Source organism: Propithecus coquereli, unplaced genomic scaffold, assembly GCF_000956105.1.
Source record: "Propithecus coquereli isolate 6110/MARCELLA unplaced genomic scaffold, Pcoq_1.0 Scaffold294, whole genome shotgun sequence".
In the NCBI taxonomy this organism is placed as follows: Eukaryota; Metazoa; Chordata; class Mammalia; order Primates; family Indriidae; genus Propithecus; species Propithecus coquereli.
Window position 1 is genome coordinate 2381480 of NW_012148552.1, and position 19664 is coordinate 2401143.

Sequence of the window (19664 nt, forward strand, 5' to 3'; positions counted from 1 at the left end):
TAACATTCATCGGGTTTCAGGCAGGTGGGAGGGGGGCGGTGGGGATGGGTATATACATACATAATGAGTGCGATGTGCACCATCTGGGGGATGGGATGGACACACTTGAAGCTCTCACTTGCGGGGGAGGGGAGGAAGAGCAACATACGTAACCTAAACATCTGTACGCCCGTAATATGCTGAAATAAAAATAAGTAAATAAATAAAACTTTCTCACCACAGACTTGCCCCACATGGATTTGAAATTCTAATTATATTACCTGTGTGATCCATGAATCCGCAAGCTACAAAATGAGCCTGTAGTAATGCTGGATTCTAATTGCCCTCGAGCACTTCGCGAAAACAAAATCAAATCCTTTCTGCAGTATATGGTTTCCCATTGCCAGGGCAGGGTACTGGATTGCGGCAGATAAAATCCTGCTCAATATAAGTCCACAACCTAAAGGGACCAACTACAGGAGGGAAAAAGCACAATGACATCTTCAGAGTGCTCAGAGTAAGTAACTGACCCCTGGGATTTTATGCAGAGCTGTGCTATGAATCAAGGAGGGCAAAGTAAATCCATTTTCAGGCCCCGAGCGAGCGCCACCATGGCTGGTTCCTCCGCCCTCTGCACACGAGGCCGCTGCAGGGAAGGAAGCTGGCCCGAGCCGGGACCAGGCAGCAGCTAAAGCCATCCTGAGCTCTTCGGGGCACGGCGCCGTGGCAGCGTGGGACGCGGCCTTGCGGCTATGGACTTCACATCGCCCCCACTGGGCTGGCTGGGAGCAGACCAACTGGAGGCTCCTCTGAGCTGTACCCAGTGCCTGGAAGCCAAGTGCCCCTCCCCAGCAGCACGGCAGGATCTGAGCACACGGGCTCTGAGCTGGGAGGCTTTGGCAACCGCTTCGGTGGGTCCTGGGGAGTGTGAGGAGAACTCTGAGGTCCCTGGGCCGTTGGAACCGACCTCAGCCCACACAAGTTGGCATCTGGTCCGGAGCTGGCAGAACAGCCCCGCCACCTGCTTAACCCCAACTCCGCCCTCCAGGTTCCAACTGCCTGCTGCCTGCTCAGCCCTGACCTTCCCCTCCAGGTTAGATCAGGCCCTCCGCTCCCATGGCCCTGCTCCTGGCCCCCGAGCCCCTGCTCGAAGCCCTGCTTCTGGCTCCTCCCCCGTCTCAGCTCTGAGGCTCACACGCCAGAGCCTGAAGCCCCATCCCTGTGTCTCCAGAGCTTCTGCCAGGCCTGGGACACCGCCCGGAGATTCCAGTACTGCAACTGGGCCCCAAGCCCCCACCCCGGAGCCGCCTCCACTGCTGCAGGAACTGCTTCAAAGTCCAACACCCTGCCAGGGAACTCCCAGCCTTGAGCTACCAGTACATCATGACCTGGTTTGAGCAAATGCCCACAGCCCGGGAACTCATGACCACTGCCTGCATAGCCTTATCCAGCTGCCATTGTCAGCTCTGTGGGGAGACCTCGGGCAGAATATTCTCCACAACACCAGCCTCAGTGAAGAGGGTCTTGCCCAGCTCCCAACTCAAACATCCTGCAACTCTCTGGTAAGCAGCCTTACACCCAGCGCAAACAGCATCCAGCACAGGCTTGAACAGAGGCAATCGCAGGTGACAGATCAAATCAGAACAGCTGCATTACAGGCTTCTAGTGTACACACCCCTCCACTGCCACATCGACATTCCAGAGTAGGGAAAAAAAGCACCATTTAGGGAACTCCTTTTCTAATTAAGCAGGAGAGTTGCCAGCTAAAGAACAGGTGCCCTGCAAACCTACTAACTCTGAGTCAAGAAGAGAGGTTTCAAATGAGAAGAATCCCGCAAAAGAACCCTGGCAACTTGAAAAATCGGAAGAGATCGACACCCCCAAGGGATTGCTATGGAGTCACAGTAGCAAACCCGAACTGCAAGGAAATTGTTGAAATGATAGAAATGGAATCCAGAATATGGATAGCAAATAAGATGAATGGAATTAAAGATAAAGTTAAAAACCAACAAAAATAAACCAAAAAAAATATTTCAGGAAATTAATGAAAAAGTCACTAAAGAGTTAGACAACATAAGGAAGGATAAAAAATGAAAGAGTCATTTAGGGAATTTAAAAACACAGCAGAAAGCTTAGTCAGAAATGAAAAAGGAGATAATACAACTGATATCACGGAAATACAAAATATTATCTGTGAGTACTGTGAAAATCTCTATGCACATAAACTTCAAAACTTAGAGGACATGGACAAATTCCTGGAAACACACAACCACCCAAAACTCAGTCAGGAAGAAATAGAACTCCTCAACAGACCAGTAATGAGCAATGAGATTGAAGCACTAATTAAAAAAATCTTCCAACAGCAACAACAAAAAGCCCCAGACCAGATAGATTCACAGCCACATTTTACCAGACCTACAAAGAAGAGCTGGTCCCCACACTGCAGAAGTTATTCCATAATGTCAAAAAGGAGGGAATCCTCCCCAACTCATTCTACAAAGCCAATATAATCTTGATACTGAAGCCAGGAAAAGACACAGCAAAAAAAAGAAAACTGAAGACCAGTAACTCTTATGAATATAGATGCAAAAATCCTCAATAAAATACTAGGAACCCAAATTCAACAGCACATCAAAGGAATAATCCACAATGACCAAGTGGGCTTCATCCTAGGGATAAAAGCATGGTTCAACATACATAAGTCAATAAATGTGATTCACCACATAAACAGAAGCAAAAACAAAGACCATATGATCATCTCAATGGATAAAGAAAAAGTATTCAACAAAATTCAGCACGCCTTTCATGATAAAAACCCTCAAAAAACTAGGCATAGAAGGAATATATCTCAAGATTATAAAAGCTATGTATGACAACCCCACAGCCAATATCATACTGAATGGGGAAAAATTGAAAGCATTCCCACTTAGAACTGGAACCAGACAAAGTTGCCCTCTATCACCACTTCTATTCAACATAGTGCTGGAAGTCCCAGCCAGAGCAATCAGGCAAGAGAAATAAATAAAGGGTATCCAAATCGGGAAGGAGGAGATCAAACATTGCTTTTAGCTGATGATATGATCATTTCTAGAGAACCCCAAAGACTCCACCAAGTGACTCCTGGAATAGGTAAATAAATTCAGCAAAGTCTCGGGTTACAAAATCAATGTATACAAATCAGTACCATTTCTATACAGCAATAACAAACAGTGAAGCTGAGAGTCAAATCAAAGACTCAATACCATTCACAATAGGCCACAAAGAAAATGAAATACCGAGGAGTATACTTAACCAAGGAGGTGAAAGATCTCTACAAAGTAAACTATGAAACACTGAGGAAAGAAATCACAGACAACACAAACAAATGGGAAAACATCATGCTCATGGATCAATAGCATCAACATTGTTAAAATGTCTATACTACCCAAAGTGATTTACAGATTCGATGTAATCCCCATCAAAATACCAACACCATATTTCACAGATCTAGAAAAATAATTCTGTGCTTCCTGTGGAACCAGAAAAGAGCTATTTGGATAGCCAAAGCAATCTTAAGCAAAAAGAACAAATCCAGAGGCATCACATTACCAGACTTCAAACAATATTACAAGGCTATAGTAACCAAAACAGCATGATATTGGCACAAAAATAAAGACATAGACCAATGGAACAGAATAGAGAACCCAGATATAAAACCATCCACATACAGCCAACTGATCTTTGACAGAGCATACAACAATATACACTGGGGAAAAGAAGCCCTATTCAATAAATGGTGCTGGGAAAATTGGATAGCCACGTGCAGAAGAATGAAACAGGATCTGCACCTGTCACCTCTAAGAAAAATTAATTCAAGATGGATAAAAGACTTAAATGTAAGGCATGAAACCATAAGAATGCTAAAAGAAAATGCAGGAAAAACTCTTCTAGATATTGGTGTAGGCAAAGAATTTATGAAGAAAACCCCGATGGCAATCACAGCAACAAGAAAATTAAATAAATGGGACTTGATTAAATTAAAAAGCTTCTGCACAGCTGAGGAAATAATCAATAGAGAAAATAGACAACCTACAGGATGGGAGAAAATATTCATAAGCTATAATCTGATAAGGGGCTAATAACCAGAATCTACAAAGAACTCAAGCAAATCAGCAAGGAAAAAACAAACCGCTGCATTAAAAAGTCAGCAAAAGACATGAACAGAAGCTTTTCAAAAGAAGATAGACAAATAGCCAATAAACATATGAAAAAATGCTCAACATCACTAATTATCAGGGAAATGCAAATTAAAACCACAATGAGACATCAGCTTACCCCAGTTAGAATGGCTCTTATTTAAAAGTCAAAAAACAATGGATGCTGGCTTGGATGCAGAGAGAAAGGAATGCTTGTGCACTGCTATTGGCACTGCAAATTAATACAACCTCCATGGAAAACAGTATGGAGATTCCTCAAAGAATAAAACTAAACCTACCATTGCATGTAGTAGTGCCACTACTGTGTACCTACCCAAAGGAAAATAAGTCAAAAAGACACCTGCACTTAAATGTCTATTGTAGCACAATTCACAATTGCAAAGATGTGGAATCAACCCAAGTGCTCATCAATTCGTGAGCGGATTTAAAAAATGTGTGTGTGTGTGTGTGTGTGTGTGTGTGTGTGTGTGTGTATAATGGAATACTACTAGGCCATGAAGAAGTGTGAATTAAGGCCTTTTGCAATAATTTGGATGGAACTTGGGACCATTATCCTAAGTGAAGTATCTGAAGGATGGAAAAATAAACACCACATGTACTTGCTATTAAATTGCAACTAATTGATGAGCACACATGTGCATAGAGGGAAGTAAAACTCAGTGGAAATCAAGCAGGGGGAGAGGGGAGGGGGAGGAGGGGATGAGCAAAAACCTACCTAACAGGTGCAATGAACACTATCTGGGTGATGGCACACTTATAAGCCTGATTCAAGCATAACAAAATTGATACATGTAATCAAAAACATTTGTACCCCCACAATATTTGGAAATAATGAAAAAAGAAAAAAGTGCATTTTCAAACAAAATCTGAGTTTATACTAACAGACTCTTATTAAGGGAATTCTAAAATATGTCATTTATTAAGAAAAAAATGATCTGAAGTGATTTCAATTCTTAAGAAGGACTGAGATGCAAGAGGTAATGGTGTGTAAACAAATTAAAAACATGCAGGTAAATCTAAATAAATATTAACATTATAAAATTTGTAATAATAATTGTTTGCAAGGAAGGTAGAAGTAGATATAGAGTAACTTCAGACATTCTGTAAAGTATGTGTGCTATGTTTAAGAGTAACCACTAAAACAGTGGTATAGTATATAAACTCAATACTAGTATGGTGAAGTAGGAATGTAAATCAATTAATTTAAAATAAGAAAGAAGAAAAAAAGAAAGAGTAGGGCACTTAGAAAACATAAAATAAAATGGCAGAAAAATGCAAATATACCATTAATCATAATGAATGTGAATGAGATAAATAAATTAAAATAGTTTGTAGGATTAGATTTTTATTTTAAAAATGTCTAATTAAATGCTACTTTAAAGAGACATTTGGAATTACTATATGGAAAGGATTAAAGTAAAAGAATGGAGAAAAGATAAACTAGACAAATACTAACTAAAAGAAATCTGGTTCTATAGTAAGAATGTCAGACAAATTAAAGCAAAAGGATTGTAACTTTATAATCACAAAAGGAAGGAAGGAAAGAAAGAAGGATCTTTTCAAAAACAGAACAGGACAAGAATACTTATTATTAATATTTCTACTTATGTGCTCATTGCAGTAAGACAAGAAAAGAATACAAGATATAAATATCGAGTAGAAAAATTGGAAGGAAGAAATTAACCATTAAATTAGTAATAATTAATTACAAAAACAGTAAATTAGCAGAAGAGAAGTCAGGTAAAAACTTACACAAGCAATTAAAATTAATATCAATAAGGGGAAAAGGTTATCACATGTATTTTTGGTAAGCATGCATCACTTATGTAACATTCCAGGAAAAAATTCATAATCTAAATCTAATCATAAGAAAACTCCAGACAAACCCAAATTGTGGTGCACTCCAAAAAAACCCTGTCCTGTGTTCTTCAAAAATGTGAATGGCATGAAAAACAAACTGTTCCCAATTAAAATTACACTAAAGAGCTATGACAACTAGACACAATGCATGGTTTTAAACTGGATTCTGCACTGGAAAAATTACTACTATAAGGGAAAAATTATTGATACAAGAGTAAGATTGGAACATACACTATAATTTAAATAAAAGTATTATATAAATACGGTTTCCTGAATTTTATACCTGAACTATAAATATTTAGGAGGATATTATTGTTCTTTGGAAATACACTTTGAATTTTTATTGAATGAAGGTACACAACATATGTAATCTACTCTCAAATAGTTCAGGGAAATTTCGTAGCTGTATCTATATAACTAGATACAGATAAAGATAAAATAAATGTGATAATATGTTTAAAATTGTCAAGTCTGGATTGCATGGGAGTTCTTTTTAATATTCTTGAAAATATAAGTTTGAAATTATTAAAAATAAAACGTTAAAAAAAGATATACAATTGCTATGCAAAGACCAAGGAATATATCTAACAAGAGATACAAAACTTTTGGGAGATAAATTATAAACCTTTGTTAAAGACATTAAGTAAGACTTATAAAATGCAGAGATATACCTTGTTCATGGATAAAAGTTTTCAATATCATAAAGATAAACAGTACAAGGAGAGAGAACCCAAACAAAGCACAACAGTCTCACTGATTCGAGGGAACAGAGACTGGAGTGCAGTAGGTCTGAGGCCGCTGGAATTTGCTAAAATGTATTGGAAAAGAGTAAGCAATGCAAAAAAGAGCTCCAGAAATCAATGCCGAGAAAGAGCTGCAGAGAAAGAGCTACATGGAGTCCCCTTGAGTCCTTCACTGAGTAGTAAGATATGCATGCTTAGTGTTCTGTATGGTCCCATTAAACTAGACAAAAGACTATGGGGGAAAGAACACAACTAGGAAACTAAAACTGAACATTCACTAGAGCTTGCACAGAGCAGGAAAATATTCAACATCTGACCAGCCAAAGTATAGAGAGCTTGTTAAACACCAGAAGCATTTAAGAAAGAGCCCAGAAAGGTCAAGACTTAATAGTATGGCTAAACTATCTTTAGCACAGGGTTACTCTAAACCTGCCCTGACAGAGCTTTTTAAAAAGCCTCAAAAGAATCCAGCTGATCCAAAATAAACTTAACTGCCTGTCAAAACAAAACTCAATACTCTCAAAAGATAACAAAATCCAGACATCAGCAATGTGACATTCACATTGTATAGTGTTTAATTTTAAAAAACACCAAATGTGAAGAAACAGGAAACTAGTACCCACAACCAGAAAAAAAATCAGTGAATAAAAACAGACCCAGAAATGACAGAGATAATGCAGTTGACAGATAAGGATTTTAAAACAACTGTTGTATAGAGGTTTTAAAGGAAAACATAAACATAATAAAGCCCAAAGTAGAATAAAAATTACTGTCTTGGAATCCAAGGAAGCTGGTGCATATAAGAATGAAAGGACTGAGTAAGATCCCATAGGAATGGGACTGCATCGGGTCATGGCGTTGATGCTAACATTGAAAATGAGAGACAATCACTTCTCTAAATCATAAGGAAAGGAGATGTAATGAATGATAACACAAAAAAGTAATTGTATATAGGGAACAGTAAGATATTTTATGTCAGATGGCTTTGTTCTGAGTATGAGAAATTTCATGGGAAAAAGCAGAAAAAATCAGTTGGAATTAAGAGAAATAAAGTAACACAAGGACTTAGAAGCAAATTATAGGACAAAGACTTAAAAAAAATAAATATAGGATGGTTTTGAAGATACAAATTACGTTAAGCTGTTAACTTCTAATGGGAAAAAAAACAACATATTACATGACTTTTGCCATCAGAGTTTTAAGATCAGAAAGCCAATATGGTGCAAAATTAGTCAATAGACCAAAAAAAAAAGGGTGTTAAAACCAAGCTACACAGAAAGAACTCAGCATGTAAGTGATATAATTGGATAATAGGAAGAGATCAAATTTCTAGAGATTATAAAATGGCAGAGTTGATTCAAGGGAATTGGGGAATGGCCACAATGGGGAAATGATTGTGTCAGAGGAGAAAACCATTTCAGAAAATGATAAGAGTCAATGCCTGGTGTTGCATGTTGATTATTGAATTAGAACTGAAATAAAGTTGAATTAAAATAATAAAATAATAGAGCTGATCAAAAAAAAAAAAGCTATATGTGTGTCTATACCCTGTGATGAAGTCGAGACAGTACAGAGACCCTTAAGGAGTTTTGAGGATCTTTCTGTTGATAGGTTGACAGAGAGTGTCATAAATTCTGCCACATGTTGCTCTCTTGGAAAGAGGGTGTGGAAAGAGGCCCTTATGGAGGCAGGCCATACGCAAGCTTCCGCATCTGCCTTAGAAAGGCACGTTGGCATAAGGGTAACAGGAAGGACACACTGGCCCCAACCCTATTCCTTTAATCTGCCATACTTTTACAACAAATCTATTAGGAGACCCTCTTCCTTTAGCTTAAGCTTTTATTTCCTGTTAACATTTAAAATATTCTTGAAAGGAGTATTCATTAAACCTGATTCTTCATTTCTTTTGTGGAGGTGATGAATTTATCAGATCTTTTTCCTGAAAGTAGTTTTAATAAAAAGAAAGGGGGGAAACAATAGGTCATATGGAAGTTCCAATAAGAAGAAAATAATGCAGCAAAGAGGAAGCTGTGAACACACAATTCGTGATTTTAACTGAGATCAATCCTGCACGCCACACCATATACATACCTGGGCTACACAACTCTGAGATAAGGTGTGGCCAAGTGTTTCAGGATGAGTCCAGGCAAAGATTTTTCCTGAACCCCTGTCAAATTTACTGCTCAAAAAACTTGAGTTTAAGCCAAATCCACTAAAAGGAAAGATTTCACATGTGGTAAATTCGGTCTTCCCCTTTCTCAGTGATTGGCTATGGAAGACTGAATGGAAAAAAATTATTATATATGATCTCAGGGTGTGTCTGAGGAGAAGGCTGGGGCAGGGTGGGAAAGTGAAGGCGAAGGGTGCATGCTATTTGGTTGTCTGTATCCAAGTAGTTAATCCCTTTCTTTGAACAAGTTAAAATGATTTGACAGCCACAATAAAAATTAGGTTCTGTCTTAGAACTGAAAAACAGATGAACGTAAATTTTCTATTTTTCTGCTTGAATATACAGGTATCTACTGCTCATTCTTTATTTTTATCTCTATGTGTGATTTTTTTAAAAAAAAAATTATAAATAAGGCAACAGAATTTTTAAGACTCTGTCATCCTGGGTCACATAACGATCAGAGGCAGAAACCAAGTCTCAGGAGAATCCTGACCTTCAGTTGTTGCTCAGAATTCTGAAGCTCACCTTATATTTGTAGGGGGAGGACGTTGCCTCCTCATTGCAGCTTAGATCTGTATCTTCGCAATGCAACCATAATTAGGGTGAGAGGAGAATCACACAAAGATGATTAGGTATTGGGAATATGTGGTATGCAATTCTCTAGTTCACTGATTTTGACAAAGCATTTCAATTATCCACATCAGTTGTGTTCAGCATTACCATGTACTGTGTTATTGCAATGCTTCAAATGCCAAGACTTTATGAACACAGTCTCCAAAACTACGTGGCTTCATACAGATAAGAGTCTAATTATGTAGTAATCTATGACATTAAAGATTTGTACTTAAATGTATATTTTTATAATCAAAGCTGAGTTTAGTGAGTAATTTAAGTGAAAATCACAGAATAAGGAAATCCAAAAATCCTCTTCTCCAAAAAAATAATGTTTTCATCGTTGTAAAAAATTGCCAAAATTAACAATTTCAGAACTCTGGAAATCAACCAAAGGCTTTTGGCAATCAGGGAACAGTTATTAAAGAGAAAATGCTGAATCCCAGTAAGAACAGTAAACCGTGTGGCATGCCTAATAGTTCCCTGAAAGATCCTATCCCCCAGGATATCTTTATTTCACCTGACTTTGAGCTTGCCTGGTGCCAAGAGTCTTTACCCCAGGGATGTTTGTCAAAAGTAATCAGCCAATCTTTTAATATTGTGGATGCCCAAGGCAGTAGGTAACAGTTGGAGTAAATGATGAGATGACCAAAGAGTTTAAAGAAAAATCTGGGGAATGACATGTTCATAGGGGCTTTGAAAAGCTCTAGCAAATTTCAGGAAAGCTAGAAAAACATGCACATCACCAGGGCTGTGTACATACTCAAAAAAAAATACGAGAAGGTCCTACACTCTCACTTCAGGCTAATTTTGAGGCTCTACACAAGAAGAAAGTAAGGGCTAAGGCAAAGTTTTAAAGCACCTGGCTGAGTGTTGAAGGTGTGTGCCAACACACACACACACACACACACACACACACACACACACACACATACACAGAGCCCCTTGGAAAAGACTGAGAAATATACGTATTCCAGGAACTTAAGCTAACCAAGCAGAGACTTCAATGGCCATAATGACAAAGAATACATGTTCTACAGAACTAGTTCATAAAAGTAACTAAACAAACAACAGCAAAAAAATAGCAACAATAACAAGCCCAGAGAAGAATTTTATTTCTGAAACTCCTACATTATATTATTTTAAATGCCCAATTATTAACAAAAAATTATGAGGCATGCCAAGAAACAAGAAAGAATGGTCCATGCACAAAGACAAAAAACAATCAATAGAAACTGTGTTGAAAAAAACCAGACATTGTATTTACTGGAAAATATATTTAATTGGTTATTTTAAATATGTTCAAAGAACTAAAGGAAACTATGTCTAAAACAGTAAATGAAAATATGAAAACAATATCTCTCCAAATAGAGACTATTATTAAAGATACAGAAATTATTTTTAAATGCCAACCAAACAGAAATTCTAGAGTTTAAAACTATAATAACTGAAATAAAAACTTTATTAAAGAGCTGAATAGTAGATTCAGTAGACAGAGATTATAAATATATAATCTATATAACCTGGTAATTCACATATATATAAATTGCTACACATATATGAATGAATATATATCTGGGTGTATGTGTGTATATTTACGTGTGTGTGTGTGTGTGTGTGTGTGTGTGTATGTGTGTGTGTATATAAAATGAATTTACCCAGTATAAGGAGCAGACAAAAAAAGAATGAAGAAAAATCAACAAATCCTCAAAGAACTGTGATACCACATCGAACATACCAACATATACACAAAGGGAGTTCCAGAAAAAGAGAAAGGACAAAAATATTATTTGGAAAAAAAATGGCCCAAAACTGCTCAAATTTTTAAAAAATCTTAATATACATATCTAAGAAGCTCAACAAGCTTCAACTAGAATAAATTCAAAGAAATACACACCTACGCACATTGCAATCAAACTTTCAAAAACCAAAAACAGGAATCAAAAAGGAAATGATAAAGTATTTTGAGATGAGCACATCTCAAATAAAGACAAAACATACAAAAACTTATGGGATGCAGCTAAAGGAGCGCTCAGAGGAAAACGTATAGCTTTGCGTACCTATATTAAAAAGAAAGAACAATCTCAAGTCAATAATCAAAACTTTCAGCTTACCACACTTTTCAAAGAGAAGCAAAATAAAACTAAAGCAAACAGAAGGAAGAAAACAACAAAGCTTAGAGTGGAAATAAATGAAATAGAGAATAGAAAAATATTGGAGAAAATCAAGGCAACCAAAATGTGGTTCATTAAAAGGATTAAAATTAACAACCTTTTAGGTTAACCAAGAAAAAGAGAAAGAAGACTCCAATTACTAAAAAGAGAAATGAAAAAGGGGGTATGAACCTACTCTACAGAAAAAAAGGATTATAAAGAAACACTATAAGCAATTATATGTCATTACATGAGATAACTTAGATTAAATGGACACATTCATAGAGAAACCCAAATCACCAAAACTGACTCTAAAAGAGATAAATGCTCTGAATAAACAAGTAAAGAACTTGAATGAGCTATCAAAAAATACCCACAAAGAAAAGCCCAGGTCCAGATATCTTGACTGCTGAATTCTACCAAACATTTAAAGAAGCATTAACATGCATTCTTCAGAAACTCTTCCAAAAAATAGAAAAAATATTTCTCAATTCATCCTATGAGATTAATATGACCCTAATACAAAAACCAGGCAGATGTCAAAAGAAAAGGAAACCACAGGCCAAAATCTCTTTTAAATACGGACCCAAAAATCTTCAACAAAATAGCAGCAAACCAAATCCAGGAACAAAAGGAAGGTATTATATACCATAACCAAGTGTGAATTATTCTAGGTATGGAAAGTTTGTTTAACATCTGGAAACCAACTAATGTAATATGCCATATCAATAATTTTTAAATGACAGTATCATCTGAATAGATGCAGATAAAAACATTTGGCAAAAATCCAACATCCCAAATAATAAAGCACTCAACAAACTAAGAATAGAAGGAAATATCCTTACCCTGAGAAAGGGTATCTATAACAAATCCACGGCTGGTCAGATGCGGTGGCTCATGTCTGTAATCCTAGAGCTTTTGGAGGCCAAGGTGGGAGGGCTGCTTAAGGCCAGGAGTTTGAGACCAGCTTGAGCAAGAGCAAGACCCTGAATCTCAAAAAAAAACAGAAAAATCAGCTGGGTGTGGTGGTGAGAGCCGGTAGTCCCAGCTACTCGGGAAGCTGAGCCAGGAGGATCGCTTGAGCCCAGAAGTTGGAGGTTACAGTGAGCTATGATGATGCAACTGTACTCTAGCTTGGGTGACAGGGCGAGACCTTATCTCAAAAAAAAAAAAAGAATCCACAACAAACATCATACTTAATGATAAAAGAAGACTAGATGCTTTTCTCCTCAGATCAGGAATAAAACAAGGATGTCAATTCTTGCCACTTCTATTCAACGTTGTTGTAGAGGTTCTGGTCAAGGCAATTTAGAAAGAGAGAAATAAAAGCAACATTTTTTGAGAAGAGAAGACCACCTTTTTCAAAGAGCAGTTGACTATATTTATGTGGGTATTTTGGGGGGACTCTATTCTGTTCCATGGATATATTTTTCTAGTCAACACCAATACTACACATAGCTTTTTAATAAGTCTTCAAGTTGGGTGATGTCAGACTCCCCGTGTTTTTCTTTTTTAGTATTGTGTTGGCTATTCTTAGCCTTTTGCCTTTCCATATAAAGTTTAGAATCACTTTGTGGATATCCACAATATAACTTGCTGGAATTTTGATTGGGATTATATCGAATCCATAGATCAAGTTTGGAAGAACTGACATCTTGACAATATTGAGTCTTCCTATCCATGACCATGGAATACCTTTCCATTTATTTAGCTCTTTGATTTCTTTCATGAGAATTTTATAGTTTGTCTTATATAAAGACCCTGTACATACTTTTTTTAGATTTATACCTAAGTATTTCATTATGGGGGTGTTAATATAAATGGTATTGTGTTTTTCATTTCGAATTCCACTTCTTCATTGCTGTTATACAGGAAAGTTATTGACTTTTTGCATGCTAACCTTTTATCCTGCAACCTTGCTATAATTACTGCTTTATCAACTTTTTAAAAATTTTAATGTTGAGATAATCTATACTTGCAGAATTACAGAAAACATAAAGGCAGAGTTCCCACTGCCCTTCACTGAGCTTTCACTTATATTTTCATCTTACACAGCCACAGAACACTTATCAAAACTGAGAAATTAACATCAGTATGCTATTACAAACTAAACTGCAGAATTTATTCAACTCTCACTGGATTTTATACTAATACCATTTTCTGCATCAGAATCTCATCCAGGATTTATTAATTTTTAACAGAATCAATTAATCCTTCTTAAAGAAAAATGAGATTAACTCACACTACTTCCCATTTTCCTTCCCTCTCTGCTTCATAATTTTTACTTATATATTTTTGTTCTTTTACTAGTTATGATTATTACTAGTTATGATTAAAAGGTGATTATCACCTTTTAAAAGTATCTATTGATTTTCCTCTTCAAAAGATAAGGAAATTAGCCCACTTAAACTTTCTTTCACTTTTTTTGGCCTATCTACTCCTTAATTTTTAAATTATGACTTTTATAATATCAAAGTTTATAATTTTACATTAATATTGTAGTACTCTTAATTCTTGATGTATTAGTATTCACCAAATGATCCTGTAACACCTTCACTTCTCAGCTCCTTGAATTTCACTTTCCAAATGAACTTCCCTGGTGTCTCACCTCAGCCTCTCCTTCTCTTGGATCACACCCAGAACTTGTTATTACCAGTCTTCACAACTTCCATCGAATCTTGAGCAATACTCCCTTCTCCCACTCCCTCCCATATTTCCACTTTACTTTCTCCAATAATTCTTTGACCTCCAAAGCTCACTCACGCCCTTCTATAGTTCCTTCCTTTGGCCCTCTTCACCCCATCCGTAAGCAACCCCTGACATACTTTCTGTCACTATACGATAATTCAGATTTCCTAGAATTTAATAGATACAAACTATTTGGGGCTGGCTTATTTTACTCAGCAAAATCACTTTGAGATTTATCCACGTTTTTGTTCATCTCTCATTTCTTCCTATTAGGACCCCACTGCGTGGAAATAACCATCTCCTGTTAATGAACATACGGGTTGTTTCTAGTTCGGGGTTCATACAAATGAAACTATTAGCATTCATTCATAAATTTTTGTATGTACATATATTTTCTTTTTTCTTGGGCCATTCCTAGACATGGAATGGCTGGATCACATGGAAGGCTTATGTTTCATTTTTTAAGGAACTGCCAAACCATTGCCAAAGTGGTTGTATCATTTCACAGTCCCACCAGTGGTATATGAAAATTCCAGTTTCTTCATACCCTCTTTAACACTTTGTGTGGCCAGTCTTTTAAATTTTAGCCACTTAAATAGGTGTATAGGGTTATCTTGTAGTTTAAATTTGCATTTCCCTAATGATTAATGATGTTAAGCATCTTAACACTTATTTATTTATGTACTTATTTACTATCTATATATCTTCTTTGGTGAAGTATCTGTTTTTGCTTTAAGCCCATTTTTAATTGAGTTATATTCTTATTATTAAGTTTTGAAATTTCATCAGCCTCCTGGATCTAAGTCCCTTATCAGATATATAATTTGCAAATAATTTCTTCCAAGATATACTTGCATTTTTATTCTCTTGATAGTGGATAGGGTCTTTTGAAGAGAAAAAATATTTAATTTTAATGAAGGCAAATTTAGCATTTTTTTCTTTTATATATAGGAATTAAAATATCCATTCAGAAACTAAATTAACAACTTTGCCTTAGGTGTATTCATCCTATTCAAAGCTGTTCTTTCCATTTGAGGGAAATGGCCTGGCCTGTTATGGAGACCAGAAGAGGCTTCGAGCTCTGTTTTCTCATTGTCCAGGCCTGGCTCCCTCACCATGAGCCCCTCCGCAAGCAGAGCTCCCTGCTTTGTGGTATAATTAATGTGCATTAGCCAAACTACTGCTGAGACTGCTGCTCACGCACAGGAAATGTCCCCTCTACCTCCCGTGCACTTTTGTGAAGGTGTCCGGTATGAAATAACTCATTTTAATAAAAAACAAACATATATTTATATAATGTTATTCAATCACAAGATGCAATGTATATACAACGTGATGCAAACTGTGAGGGGGAAAGTATGTGCACACACACAGAAACAATTTATATACAGAAGGAAATAAGCCAAACTATGGGTAATAATTGGTCCCAGGTGATGGGATCATGGATGCTTTCTTCTTGTGTCTTCACACTGTTTGTGTTTTGCAAATTGTCAACTATCAGCATGCATATTTTTGGTAATCAGGAAGTCATTGGATAAAAATCCCTGAGAACAAAAATTCCAAAAGAATACACAGCTTCCGTAAGTATTAATAAAATATTAGGTGAACATGAAACCAAGTAGCCGTTAGGCAACCACAGTTTAAATTTCATATTCTGACTACAAATAAAACATTTCACGAAGATTTGCAAAGCTGTGTCATTTCTTTGTGTCATTGTTATAGTTATGAAACTAAATTTTTTTAGTTCTATAATATAAGGACTAAGTGAACAGCATCATTCTGTAGAGAAATGCTAAAATAAATGAAGCCAACAGTGATCTATCCAACGTGGCAGGTCCTTCCTTCCTTCCCTGCATCTCCTATTCTTTGGGTCACTTCCCGAATCACCCAAGGCAGAAGCACATGCTGCTTGGACGCGGAGGAAGGCGCCCGGCCTCCCACATGTGCAGTGCTGTGAATTAGTTCTCCCACCAGACTGACTGCGCATGCGGAAGGGAAACAAGAGTCTGACCTGAAGACAAACTTCAGTGGACGCACCCTGGTTAAGCATGGCAGACTGAAACCGTAAACTTATCTCCAGGACTTCCTAAAATCCCAAGAAATTTTCTAAAGAAAATTAAAAATTGTCTCTTTCACTAAATCTCTCCAAAAACAGAAAGGAAATGAGAGAAGGAAGAAAAGAGGTGAGAGCTGACTGCAGCATGTTGAAGGGTCAGAGGCTGTGGGTTAGTAGGATGGCCACAACTGAGTCCACCCTGCAGGGCTGTGGGGGGCACCAGAGAATGAGCTAGTCTGGGCCCGTTCAGAACATGGCTGGAGGAAGGGACCAATCAAAGACCCACATGGAAACAAGAGTGACCCAGATTTCCAGCGCCAGCCCCAACTGCAACAAGCCACCTCTCCCTGTCCACAGCATGGAGGGAGCCACCCACGCAGGTTTCTGAAGCAAGAACAGATTAAGAAATGTATCTCTTACAAAGGAAAATGGGTCCAAATGAATAAAAACACGCAGCCCTGGGATGCAAGACGCTGAAACATATGGCGTGTGAGTGGACACTGGGCTCTGACAGCCTCTTCTCCCAGTACCTGGGGCCCTAGACATCATAGGCTGCAAGAAGCAATTGTAGGAGAAGCTTTGAGACCCGTTTTATTTCAGGAGGGCTTTTGAGACTTTGTGCTTATTGTTAATCCACATTTCAGAGAATGTTATTACAGGTTGGTCAACAAATCTCTAGGCTTTTGTGACTGTGATGTGTCCAAATGAAGCACAATCAACCAAATGAAATGAATCATGAAGATTCTTGAATAAAATAGAACATCAAATTGACTTAAAATTTATTCAAATGCCCTAGAAATTATTAGTTACACTTTGTAGCAGAGGTTAACGTGTACTAAGATTGTTTTCATTTATTTTCTTAATACTAAATTAATTTTAGCAAAGAGGGATAAAATTCCCAACAAGTACTTACTATATCTGAGCCAAAGTATTCAATCAGCCCAAAGCTAGCGAATCAGTTTCAGTTTTCCACTGGGGACTTGTTATTCACAGACCTAGATGTTTATTCATCTAATTAAACTAAATGCATTGAAAATAGCCTCAAAATCTGTGTGAGATTACAAGAAGGGGTTATATGTCTGTGCACTTTTATATCTCTATTACATACATGGAGATGACAGAGAGAGACATCCCACAGGCATGTTTCGGCTTGGGTTTGGTATCTGCCCCAGTCACGTGCTGCCACATAGCTCGCACCTAAGGCAGGAAGTACTTTTCTCTCGTCTTTTCAGTCATGCAACCAAACTTAGCCCTTTTACAAATAATATTTACACTGTCTGCTGATGTATTTGGTACGCGTAGATGAAGATGTTTGCTTTGTTTCCTAAGATTTGAAAGCAGCCACACCAGCCTTGCCTTGTAAGAGCTAACTCCGAAGTAACTTTGTAAAGTCAACTGACAGAGAGTCTGAAGGAAGCTGTATTTGCCACAGTGCAGAGAACAAGAAGCACCAGGGAAATTGCGAACCTTGCCAGTCGTGGGCTCTGCCGTTCTGGGATGCAGAAATAAAAAATGAAAAGGCCAGTGCTGGCCCCTGCGATTTCCTTTTCTCTGGGTCCAGCACTTTGGACTGCAGTCAACCGCGGCAGCTGGCATCCCAGGCGAGTCTTAGCAGGTCGGGTTAGCACCCCGGCCATTCCCACTCAGCCTTCATCTGTACCCACCGCACGGGGCCATTTGAATGGGGCCTTAAGAATCTGAGCTCTGCCTACTCTTCATTTCGGGCAAGATGCATCTTTGTTCCTCTGAAGACAATGGCGGTGCTCCCTTTCCTCTCAGTTGAACTCTTGGCACCCTGTAAAAAGCAGGGCATCTGCTTCTGTGCTGCTAATTTCCCACTGAACTCTCTTTGTTCTCTTGCACGAACGCTCCCAATACATCTGAAATGTATAATACGTGCGGCTCTTGGATGAGGACCACGAGCTCAGAGCTGACAAGTGTGTCGCTCACGAGCAGGGCGAGTCTGGGAGCCGGTGGCGCGGGCCCAGGCAGGAGGGAAGGGGCCGGGGACCGGGCGCAGGATCCCACCCCGCCCCGCCCCTCCTGAAGCGACCCTCCTCCCTCCGTGCTGGGTGAGGTGAGCACTCGACCACGGAGGAAATGCTTGGTGGGTCCTGCCGCGTTTGAGGACGGCACAGAGGCTGGGTTCTGCGAAGTCCGGTGACACCCGCCCCCGCCCTCAAGGGCGCTCCAGTTTCGGACCGAGACTGTCAGACCCTGAGGCCACCTGCCTGTTGAGAGGCCGTCTCATCCTCGACTCCCCGTTTTCTCTCCCGCCCACAGCCACGGGCGCAAACGCCGCGGCTGCACCGTCCACGCCCGCCGGGAGCCATCGGCGTCTCCTCACCGGTCCCGCAGCTTCCACCCTGGCCGTCGCGAGGAGACGCGGGCCCCCACGCAGATGGGGAGCGCGACCACGACCTCAGGGCCCACAAGGACCGTCCGGCGGGATGGAGGAGCCGCCGGGCTCTCCGACGCCTCCGGCCACGCTGGCTTCCCTGCGGTCCTCCAAGCCCGTCAGGCCCGGAGCCGCCTTCCCTCGCGCGGCGAGTCAGCTCGGTCTGTGCGGAAACGCCACTTTCCCACCGAGGCTTCTCTGATGGGCCGAAACTCGAGACACCACTGCGCCGTCCTGCCTTTCCTGCTTCATCTTCCTCTGAAGCACCCGGCTCTTCGCGTGCTCAGTCCTCACCCCCGTCGGCTTCATCGTCCGCCTCTGGGGACATGCAAGCTCCGGGGCGGCTGTCCTAGCCCCGTTCCAAACACACCCGGGACACGGGAGACAGCCATGAATGCTGAATGACTGACAAAATAAATACGCGACTGAGCATCGTACCACAAGTCATTTTATAGACAAGCGCCTCTGCTCAAAGTGCCCCTCGCTAGCGTGGACGTCCCGGTCACGTCCCGATCACCAGCAGAAGCAAGTCGCTACTCCGCCCTGTGGGACAAACGCAGCACAGCTGGCGCAGGCCGCTCCGCTGGGCCCCCTGCGGGGTGAGGAGCCCCCTGCGGGTGAGGAGGAGCCCCCTGTGGGGTGAGGAGCCCCCTGCGGGTGAGGAGGAGCCCCCTGCGGGGTGAGGAGCTCCCCTTGCGGGGTGAGGAGCGCCCCCTGCGGAGTGAGGAGCCCCCCGCGGGGTGAGGAGCGCCCCCTGCGGGGTGAGAAGCGCCCCCTGCGAGGTGAGGAGCCCCCCGCGGGGTGAGGAG